The sequence below is a fragment of the Dermochelys coriacea genome, chromosome 1 (genome assembly GCF_009764565.3).
Source record: "Dermochelys coriacea isolate rDerCor1 chromosome 1, rDerCor1.pri.v4, whole genome shotgun sequence".
Taxonomy (NCBI): domain Eukaryota; kingdom Metazoa; phylum Chordata; order Testudines; family Dermochelyidae; genus Dermochelys; species Dermochelys coriacea.
In genome coordinates, this window is record NC_050068.2 from 270,946,823 (window position 1) to 270,958,792 (window position 11,970).

The following is an 11,970-nucleotide window of genomic DNA, read 5'->3' on the forward strand; positions in this document are numbered from 1 at the left end:
GTCATTGAATAATTATTATCAAACCCCCCAATTGTCTGATCCACCATAATTTCTGACCGCTCTGAACATTTAAAATTGATAAAAATAGAAAAATTATGCTTAAAAATAAAAAATATTATCTGTCAAAATTATAAAATAAATATTGATTTCTGCCAAGCCTGTTTATTATTTAAAAGCAAACAAAATTATAACCATGTTAATATCAGCTCTGTTCAAAACTGGAAAAATGTCACCAATTGCCCAACAGAAGAGGGCAAAATTGGGATGGAAAATTGTTTTTAGGTATCATGAGATAAAGGATTAGAAAGATTTTTTTAAAAAATCCTAGAGACTCCATTAAAATACTTAATTGTGTCTTTAAAAAAACTCAAAATCTGTGACACGGGGAAAGATGCAAACATATGTATAACATTGCTAGGTTTTGTGGCATAGCAAGCAAAAGGGTGAGGTCTCGTGATAAGGTAATGTGAACTTTACTATTAATATGACTTCTGAATAAAAGAATGTAGGTAGAATATGCATATGGATTCACTATCAATACAGAGAGAAAGCTCTGGGAGTGTCAAATGTCTTTTGAGTTCTTTTGGGGTAACTCCTGAAACAACTACTTTAACATCTGAAAGGGGGGGACTGTTTCAAACAGCTGTGTTAAAAAAATATTATTTGTAATATATAAACATAGTGTTGAGGATGTGGACAAGTGGAGAGAAAGATCTGAGTTTTGTTTAGTTTGATAGTTGCCAAAGAGAATTGTTAATATTTAGCTGGCCACTCATACAATTCATGAGGCTCCTTTGAAAAAATCTACTTTGCAAAGTGACACTGTAACTATGGCATTATGGGCTTCCATGTTCATAATGTTTCAGTGATTCCAGATCACATTTGTTTAGTTTGAACAAAAAGATGGTTTTAATTACTGCTAGCATCTCAAATTCAAGATGGGAGTTCAAAATCAAGCAGGCTTCTTTCTGACTCATGCATCGTCACCAGTGATATAAAGTAATAAAGATTTTGAAAACCATATTCTGTTCCTATTTTCATCTATGCAATTTCAAATGTTTTCAAATTCACTCTCTGTTACTCCTGTAGAGCCCTTTTGTTTCCAGCTGCACACGTGAAGGGGATCAGAATATGTCCATATAGTTTGGAACTTAGTTAACAATTCTCATGTTGATGATGTGAGCACTTGAATAGGATTTAGCTCACTCTTTCAGAACTGTGTTACTTCTCATTGTTAACAGGAGTTTTAAAAAAAGTAGTGCAATTGTATTTTTGTTGCTAAAATAATTGTGTCTCTGAAAATATGCTGGGAGCAGATCTGTTGCTCAGGAAAATGCTATTTTAATAAGGGAGCTTTTCAGATTACGATCACATTTTAAAGCCACTCTGATTCATGCTGGAAAACTTTGTAATGTATCCCACCTAGAGAAAAAGCTGCCCTTATTACAGATTTTCTGTATGTATCTTCTCTTGTTTTGTTAGTGGCATTTGTATGTAGATTGTATTTTAAGATTTCCTTTGCTCTTGCTATTTATTTCTCATTTGAAGTACTAATCCCCTGTTTGTAAAATCACAACTGGCTGCTGTAAAAATGATTGTGATATCACAAGAAGGAAATTATGACTTCAGATGGAGAATAAACCACAAGGACAAAGAAAATTTTAAGAAGTAAATAAATTATTTTCATTCAAATATCACTATAAAAAGGCTAGAACAAAAATAAATAGAAAGTATAACAGCAGGATCTCTTATCACACTTTTGTGTCTCATTACTGTAGTTCAGTACATGTTTAAGTTTATAGACTGTTTTGAGACCTCCATAACTAACTGTAGGCTTGACAGGATGAGTTAACAGTTCTTTGTTCCTATCTATAATCTGTTAGTCTGTTTTCCTTTTTGCTTGTATGAGTCTTTCAAAATGAATAGGGGAGAGAAACATTTTTTTAAATGTAGGAAAATACAATTCATTTAAATTAGCTGTGGGATTTGGGGGCATGTGCAGTATGTTAAACTATACAGTATATACATTAAACTCCTTTTCTATAAATTGTCTAGATTGCAAGATGATGGTGCCCCTTTATCTTTTTTGACACTGTTATTTTGGGTGCATACGTGGTCTACCCTGTACTACACAACAAAATTATAGAGAATTGAGGAAAAGGAAAAATGGAGAGAGGGGAGAAAAGAAACACAGTAGTAAATGCAATTCTTAAAGTTTAACATGGAGTAGTGCAAACTGGAAAAAGGATTTTAAAATCTGCTCCCTGACAATGGTTCCTCTGGTCAAAGAGTCACAGATGTGAAGGGAAAAAGAGTTAATTTGTTACAAAACAGGGTGTTCAAAGTGATCATTTCAACTTGAACCAAAAAGTGTATTCTTCTGTCTCTGTGCTTTATGGGAACAATTCTAGGGGAAGTATCACATACATGTACAGCTGAAACTTTCAGTTCTTTGAGTGTGTTGACTAGTTAATATTCTGAAGCAGTTCTGAGTATTCAAGACAGGTTAAGTCAGTTTTTAGGGCCAATTCATCCAATGAAAGATTAAAAGCATGAATTTCAGAAGTCTCTTGGGAACCTTTTCCAGACACTTTCTACAATGCACAAATCTTCTTGTTTAATCCAGTGCACTCTCCAATAGTTGAACTTATTAACATAGTTTTTGTGCTACTGAGAATACTTATATTTTCAAAGTGCTATTGAAAATCAGGAACAGAATACACTGGCATTTCAGACATGCTTTCAGTGATGTGCTCACAAAGAGGAGAGGTGAGAGATGAGGATTTATTTGTGTATTTTCTCATTTAAACAAAATACTTTTTTTCATAATCAAGGAGGGAGGCAATAGCTTTTGGCAAAAACATGAAGTGCCTTTGATGGAAATGTTTTTACTTTGTTCTTGAAAAGTATGCTGAATTTATTGGCAGGTTAGCACAGTGTTTTATTTGTGTAATGGAATGAATGGAGGAGGGGGGGGCTTTGCTCAGATTATTGGCCAGGTTAAGGTTGCTTTGTGCTGCTAAATAGATGTAAAGCAGGTTTATCCAGCTACTGAGGGGAATATATGGACAGTGTAACTGAGCCTTTCCTAATTCTTTCCATCCCTGCCCCTCAAAGTCCCAGTGCAGGATACATAACTAGAACATCCTTGTATTCTGACAACCCCCAATTACTGGAATAGCTCCGTCGCCAGGGAATATATTTCTTAAAGAGTTCAGTATTGTTTCCCAAGCATCCACAATTACTGATTATTTGTTGTATTTTGACAACTCCTTACCAGAATTGATTTAAATAACACTATAACCACCAGCCCTCTACCCCATCCCACCTTTGTAACAATCAACCAAACACCCTAGCCCAGGGATTGGCAAACTTTTTGGCCTGAAGGCCACATCGGTGTTGCAAAACTATATGGAGGGCTGGGTAGGGAAGACTGTGCCTCCCCAAACAGCCTGGCCCCCACTCCCTCCCACTTCCCACCCCTGACTGTCCACCTCAAAATCCCTGACCCATCCAACCCCCCCCCATCCCCTCACCCCCCCCCCCAGGACCCCACCCCCTTTTCAACCCTGACGGCTCCCTGTCCCCTGACTGCTCCGACTCCTATCCGCACCCACACACCCTGACAGGCCCCCTGGGACTCCCATGCCTATCCAACCGCCCCTGTTCCCTGTTTCTTGACTACCCCCCAGGAGTCCCTGCCCCTTATCCAACTCCCCCGCACCTTTACCGTGCCGCTCAGAGTGGCAGGACTGGCAGCCATGCTGCCCGGCTGCAGCCATCCATGCCGCCATGCTGCCCAGAGGGCTGGTGGCATGGTGAGCTGAGGGTGCAGGGGAGGGGGGAAAGCAGGGGAGGGGCCGGGGGCTAGCCTCCCCTGCCAGGAGCTCAGGGGCTGGCAGGATGGTCCTGTGGGCTGTAGTTTGACCACCTGTGCCCTAGCATTTCGGCTGAGAAATGGGCATGCCAAATTTCAGGCCTTGCAAGTTTTACATACACCCCAAGAACAGGGTTTTTGATGGAACCCCTGAAGACTCCTTTGGTTCCTGACTGCAGCCAGAAGAAGAAGGGCTGCTTCTTCTACAGACTGTTTTTGTTCTTTCCATCGGTTTAATGGATTGAGTTAGATAGTTCCTAAAATGTAAATAAATTCAACAGAGATACAACAAATATTTTTGTAAATGGTATTGACCTGCTCTTTCCAGCCACTGAAGGAACAGAATGTTTTTGTGAAATAAATCATGATTTCTATCAAATAATTTTCCTGTTAATCAGCTGCCACCAATATTTCCTGCCATTTTAGCTATTTAGATGTGAATTCTTAATATTCTTTATGAATATGAAAGTGCTAAATGAGAATACTCATAGATTCAATATACTCAAAAAGAAAAGGAGTACTTGTGGCACCTTAGAGACTAACAAATTTATTAGAGCATAAGCTTTCGTGAGCTACAGCTCACTTCTTCGGAAGTAGCTCACGAAAGCTTATGCTCTAATAAATTTGTTAATCTCTAAGGTGCCACAAGTACTCCTTTTCTTTTTGCGAATACAGACTAACACGGCTGCTACTCTGAAACCTGTCAATATACTCAGTCATTTTTCTTTTATAAATCACTGAAGTTGTCAAGAGACTCTAGTTATAAAAGAAATCTAGATCAGGAGATATCTGAATTAAAAGAGCAAAATTAAATGACAAAATAAAAAGACCTGAAGAAGGGCTTGAAAGAAGCTTGAAAACTTGTCTTTTTCACCAACAGAAGTTGATCCAGTAAAAGATATTACCTCACCCACCTAGTCTCTCTAAAATAAAAATATAATTTTCCTGCAGAGATTGTGGTGAGAGAAAAGGATCATTTCCTTTTTTGGATGGCTAGATGAATGTTGCCAGCAAACCTAGAACTCTGAACATAATCATCTTCCTTTTGTCATTCTAATTTGTTTTCCTCTGTCTGTTCCTCTGCTTTGGTGGTGGTGGTAGTGTGTGGGGTGAAGATATGGCACTAGGACCCTTCTCTCATCTCATGATATGCTTTATATTATCATGTTTATATTGTGGTAGCACCTAGAGGCCTCAGCCAGGTGGGGGCCTCATTGTGCTAGGCGCTGTACAAACATACTTAAGGAACTTTAAGAAATATGTCAAATTCAATATTTTCATAAGTTTTGCAACTATAGTAACTGCATTTTAAAGTAAACTAGAAACATACATTCACTTGATACTTTGGGAACTGATTGGAAATGCTGGTGCAGGAGAGGTGGAATCTGATGGCACAGAGAATCAAACATAAATCATAGCATTCCATACACTTATACAGGTCTTGTCATATTAAAGGATCTCTAGGACTCTACCAAATAATGGGGCAAATCCTGTTCTTTGAGTGCTTATTCATGTCAATTCCAATCATGTGTGTGTGTGCGTGTGCGCATGGCAGCCGGAAGATTTTTCCCCTAGCAGCATCTGTCGGGTTGGTCTGGGCACCCCTTGGAGTCACATCTTCATGGTGCTCAATATAGAGCCTTGCTGACCTGCCACTCCCTCAGTTCATTCTTACTGCCAGTGATGGTTAGCTGGAACATCCGATAGCTCTTGCCTTGGCAAGCACTGTTAGCAATGTCCATTGTATATAGTTCACATACATTAGTTAGTGTTAGTTATTAGTAATTGTAGTGTAGATATAGGTAGGTTTTCTTTGGGGGTTCCCCCCGCCAGTGCTCCCAGTGCCATGGTATGCCACAGTCCCTGGGTTTTAAAACTTGTGAGGCCTGTGGCAAATGTATGCCTAAAAGTGACCTGCACACCTCGTGTTTAAGATGCCTAGGAGAGAGTCACCAGAAAGACCAGTGCAAGATCTGTTGCGAGTTTCACCCTAGGTCTTTGAAAGACAGAGACCAGCACCTTAAAGTCCTTCTGACGGAGGCTGCGCTCCAGCCCCAGTCAGACCCCAGGTCATGGGATCCCACGCATAGCACCTCCTCCTCGGTGTAGAGTACCCCGGCACCATCTACAGGGGAATTGGTGCCAAGAAAGGACTCATCTTGAGACTTTCGGCACCATCACAACTCCTCCCAAGTACAGGTGGCGAGCAGGAACTGGTCGTAATTGCTGGTGCCACAAAAGAAAAGGAGGCCAGAGAGGGGGTGCTCTCACCCAGCCAAGACCAAGGAGCCGGCCGCTGTGAGACCCCAGTCGGGCCATACCACCTCGGCCCCTTCATGTGCTAGGTCGCGTCGACCCCTGCCCTAGTTGCAGCGCAGTTGAGTCCAGACCTTCCCCGTTTGCCGGCCTCATGGAGCCAACAACTACAGCTCCCATCGACTCCTGAGACATTTGTGGCAGCCCAGGACTTGTTACGCCATTCGGCGCCGTTTTTCCCTCCCAGAAGGGACTAATCACAAGCACTGGGCTGTCCCATGGCACCGACAAGGGGAAAGCCAGCTATGATGTTGCGGCACTCACCATCCCCAAACCTCCCCCCAGCAGCAACGGCCCAGATGCAGGAGCCATGCCGGTCCATTAGCCCATGCCACAAACTGTCAGTGCCCCTCATTGCAGTTCCTCCATGGTCCTCTTCAAAGACCTCCGAGTCAGAGTCTGATCCATTTGCTCAGACAGGAGTATGAGCCAGAGATCAAGGTCGCTGCAGGATCATTGTGCTTCCCCGGCACCATAGCCTGCTCAATGGCAACAACTGACGCAGTGGCCCTTCTGGACACCCTGGGCCTTGCACCAAAGCCAAGGGCGAAGCCAGGGGTCCCAGTCTAGAGCGGCATTGGTAGCTTCGGTTACCTTTGTACCACCTCCAGCTTTGTTGTCTTCCGGAGTACCAGGAGTGGCTCTGGCACTTACTGATAGCAGGTTACCACCATCCACGGCACTGACGTTGGTTCCCACGATACTGTCTCCGATCACATGGACGCCATCGGCACCAATGCTGGCACCAACAGTCCCAGCACCGGTGGTCCTGATGTCAGCACCAACTCTCCCGGCACTGGCTTCTATAGTCCCAGCACCGAGAGTCACAGCACCATTGGGGTTGACATCAGCGTCCCAGGAACCACAGGTGCCGCAGGACCCCCTGGGCGTGGAGGGAAGAGAACAGCCACTACTTTGGGGGTTTTCTTCCTCTTCCTCACCAGATGAGAATCTGGCGGGCACTGCTATAGCCCCGGCCCTAGAGGACAGCAGTGTTCTGCAGCAGCTTGTGTGGCGGGCTGCCCAGGGCCTGGGCATCCAGGCAGAGGAATTTGTGGAGGACGCCGATCCCATGGCAGATATCCTCATCCCCTTGGGACCTGCACGCGTTGCCTTGTCCCTCATAAAAGCTATCTCTGACACCACAAAGACTTTGTGGCAGACCCCAGCCTCATTGCCCCCTACAGCAAATATTAGTGAATATTCACTGAATGTGAATTTTAAAGCTCAGATCACAATATAAGGAGGTATAGCTGTAACATTCAGGCACTTGTATTTCTGGCTGAGATAGAGGGCACAGACACTATCGTGTTTCTTCTATATAAACTCCCTTGAATTTCTGGATATTTTTAGAATAGTGTGTGTGTACATACCCACACACACATCTCTCTCTTCCAAAATCCAACAGATAGCACAGTTGGATGCATTACAATATTTCTGCATTAGTGTTCTAGAAGTTGCCAGGAAAAAACAAGAATTTACACTTCAAGGAGCCCAAAAGTTTTTCTTCACAGTTGTTAGTTCTGTTGTTCAAAGTAGAAGAAAGGAGTTAATGTCTGTGAAACATGCTTTTCTGGCAGACAACATGTAGGCAGTTGTCCTGTCCCCTGCCAGACTATGGGTAATTAGCATTTGGTTGGTGGCAAAAAGTCAGCTCTGAAGCTAATAGGGAAAATTAAAACAGGACATACAACAGACAGTTCCAAAGCAGAGAGCTGGGAGTACCCAAAGTAAAAGAAAGACAGTACTTAAAAAAGTCTCTGACCCATTGGTCTCTGTTCTGCGTAAGAGTATGGTAACGTTAAATTACTGTTCTAAATCTTGTATTAAAGAAGATAGTTTCAAGCACACTGAATAAGTTGAACTTCAAGCTGAATTCTCTATAATTAATTCTTTCTCATTAAAATAACTAAAACAGGCAGGTGAAGATCATACAGGAGTGCTGTGAATCATCGAATGGTTTAGAAGATAAATGATTACTTCCCTCACTTCATTGTAGACAGGGTTGGACACGGAATATCATACTCACAAACCAGACTAAATTAAGAACATAAGAATGGCCACACTGAGTCAGACCAATGGTCCATCTAGCCCAATATCCTGTCTTCTGTCAGTGGCCGATGCCAGGTGCTTCAAAAAGAATGAATAGAATAGGCAATCATCAGGTGATCCATCTTCTCATCTACTCCCAGCTTCCAGGAAACAGAAGCTAGGAACACTCAGAACATGGTGTTGCATCCCTACCCATCCTGGCAAATAGCCATTGATGGACCTTTCCTCCATGAACTTATCAAGTTCTTTTTTTGAACCCTGTTATAGTTTTGGCTTTCACAACATCCCCTGTCAAAGAGTTCCACAGGTTAACAGTGTGTTGTGTGAATAAATATTTAATTTTGTTTGTTTTAAACCTGCTACCTATTAAATTTCATTGGGTGACCCCTAGTTCCCATGTGATGTGGAATAAATAACATTTCCTTATTCACTATCTCCACACCAGTCAAGATTTTATAGATCTCTATCATATCTCCCCTTAGTCATCTCTTTTCCAAGATGAAAAGTCCCAGTCTTATTAATCTGTCCTCATCTGTATGCTGTTCCATACCCCTCATCCTTTTTGTTGCCCTTTGTACCTTTTCCAGTTCCAATATATCTTTTTTGAGATAGGGCGATCAGATCTACATTCAGTATTCAAGATGTGGGCATACCATTGATTTATATAGAGGCATTGTGACATTTTGTGTATTGTTATGTATCCCTTTCCTGATTGTTCCTAACATTCTGTTAGCTTTTTTTGACTGCCACTGCACATTGAGTGGATGTTTTCAGAGCTCTAGTCACAGTGACTCCCAGATCTCTTTAATGAGTGGTAACAGCTAATTTAGACCCCATCATTTTGTATGTATGGTTGGGATTATGTTTTCCAATGTGCATTACTTTGCATTTATCAACATTGAATTTCATCTGCCATTTTGTTGCCCAGTCACCCAGTTTGTGAGATCCCTTTGTAACTCTTCACAGTCTGCTTTGAACTTAACTGTCTTGAGTAATTTTGTATCAGCTTCAAATTTTGCCATCTCACTGTATATCTCTTTCTCCAGATCATTTATGAATACTTTGAACAGTACTGGTCCCCGTACAGATGCCTGGTGGATACCATTATTTTCCTGTCTCCATTCTGAAAACTGACCATTTATTTCTACCCTTCATTTCCTATCTTTTAACCAGTTACTGATCCATAAGAGGACCTTCCCTCTTATCCCATGACTGCTTACTTTGCTTAACAGCCTTTGGTGTGAGACCTTGTCAAAGGCTTTCTGAAAGTCTAGGTACACTATATCCATTACATCACCCTTGTCCACATGTTTGTTGACCCCTCAAAAAATTCTAATAGAGTGGTGAGGTATGATTTCCCTTTACAAAAGCCATGTTGACTCTTCTCCAACAACTTGTGTTCTTCTATGTGCCTGATAATTCTGTTCTTTACTATAGTTTCAATCAATTTGCCTGGTACTGAAGTTAGACTTACCAAGCTGTAATGGCCTTAGCATAATTGATGTAGACGGGCATGTGGGACTTAAACATCTCTGATTGCCATGTAAACTGACGTTAGCATTTGGTCCAGTGTAAACCAAATTCAGACCTGCGGTTGAGGTGACATTGTCATCACTGTCTTTTTTAAAGATGAACTCGAAAACAAGCAAACTTGAGATCCCTGAACAATAACAAAAATAAGTGAGATTTTTAAAAACACTATATATGTGAGCACACACGTGTGTTTTGGTAGAATATCTTTTCTGACTGCTCTGAGCTATTCTCATGCATTGTGGATTTTTAGCACTCATTTTCTTCTCTGAGCTCACTTTCCCGATCAAATTTATTCATAAAGGTATAATTTATCTGGAAAGATGCCTGAAGCACAGTAAAATTTCAGGCCACATCAGTCTAAGTCCAAAGAAACTGCAGCATCTTCTGCTGCAGAACAGTTTTCATTCTGGTAAAGCACTGAAGAGACAGTAAATCATTAAATGAAGTTTTTGAGACAGGCTGGACACCATGCAGGATGTTGGCACAGATACAAAGGTATTTAGGTGCCAAACTCCCAGGAGTCTCTGTGTCTAAAAGGGGGCCAAGAATAGATTCTCTGAGCCAGTGTCAGCAGCACTGTACTACAGGGTGGAATTTAGGGAAGACATTGCCCCTTCCCTGCAAACTGCAAGCCTCGGGAAAGCATGGAATTTGCTCCCCCACACATATGTGGCTCCAGCGATGAGCTGCCAAAATCTTAAAAACGGGTTCCCACCTCACCCCACGAGGGGGTCATTGCCCACCCCCACCCCCTGGGACTCCTGCCCTATCCAACCCCCCCGTGTTCCTTGATGCCCTTCCCAGGACTCCTGCCCCATCCACCCCACTCCCCTGTCCCCTGACTGCCCCCAGAACCAGGCAGGAGGGTCTTGTGGGCCACCGTAGTGGGTGCCCACCCTGCCCCACCCCTAAGAGCCAGAGGCACCTGCCCAGGGGTGAGGTGGGGACTCCCGGAGGTGCTTACCTGAGGCAGCTCCCAGGAAGCATCCGGCAGGTCCCTCTGGCTCCTAGGGGTGGGGGAACGTACTGAGGGGGAGCAGGGGGAGCGGCCGCTCCCCCACTGATCACATCAAAAGTGGTGCTTTAGGCGCTGACTCCCTGGTTGCTCTGGGGCTGGAGAACCCACGGGGAAAATTTGGTGGGTGCAGAGCACCCACCGGCATCTCCCCACCCCGCGCCCAGCCCCAGCTCACCTCACCTCCGCTCCACTTCCTCCCCTGAACGCGCCGCCCCGCTCTGCTTCTCCGCCACCTCCCCGGCTTCCCGCGAATCAGCTGTTGGGCGGATGAAGCTGGGTTGGAGAAAGCTGAGAAGCAGGCGGTGGCTTCCCACTCAGGCCGAGGATGGCCTAGGTGAGCTGGGGCGGGAAGCGGTTCCCCTGCACCCCTCCCCCACCTGGGTTACCTGCTGTGGCGCGGGAGGCCCTCCTCGCGCCCCCCCTCCGTCCCAGCTCACCTCCGCCTCGCTGGGCCTGAGTGCGAAGCCGCCACCTGCTTCTCAGCCTGCCCCGGCTTCCACATGAACAGCTGATTCGCGGGAAACCTGGGGGGGGGCGGAGAAGCAGAGCGGGGCGGAGTGTTCAGGGGCGGAGGTGGAGCGGAGGTGAGCTGGGGCTGGGGAGCTGCCGGTGGGTGCTCTGCACCCACCAAATTTTCCCCTTGGGTGCTCCAGGGCTGGAGCATCCATGGAGTTGGTGCCTAAGGTGCCGCTTTTGGCCGATTACATTTAGTAGCCCTTTTAGAACCGGTTGTCCCTCACAGGGGCTTCTAAATTTAACAGCTGGTTCTAGTGAACCTGTGTGAACCGGCTCTAGCTCACCACTGTGTCGCTCCATTGGCCTGACTGGAGCTGCCCCCCCCCCCACCAAGAAGTCAAACTACACCTATACAGTACTGCTAAATCAAGCAGAACTGGCCCTGGGAGGATCAGGTCAGATGCTCTCCAGTACCCACAGCATATCCCTTGTAGCTGGAGAAGGCGAAAGTGGTAAACACTTGTTTGAACCCCAGAGATCCTTTGCTGCACATACAACCCCTTGTGTACAACAGCATGACATACATACACAAGAGCAGAGGACTAGACCAGCACACAGTCAGTCCAGAGTTGGGAGTTCAAAAAGGGCACCTGTGCAGTCGCTTCCTGAGTTGTGCTGTGCTCCTTGGCCAGAGCTGAAGATCTGGGCCAGTATTTAG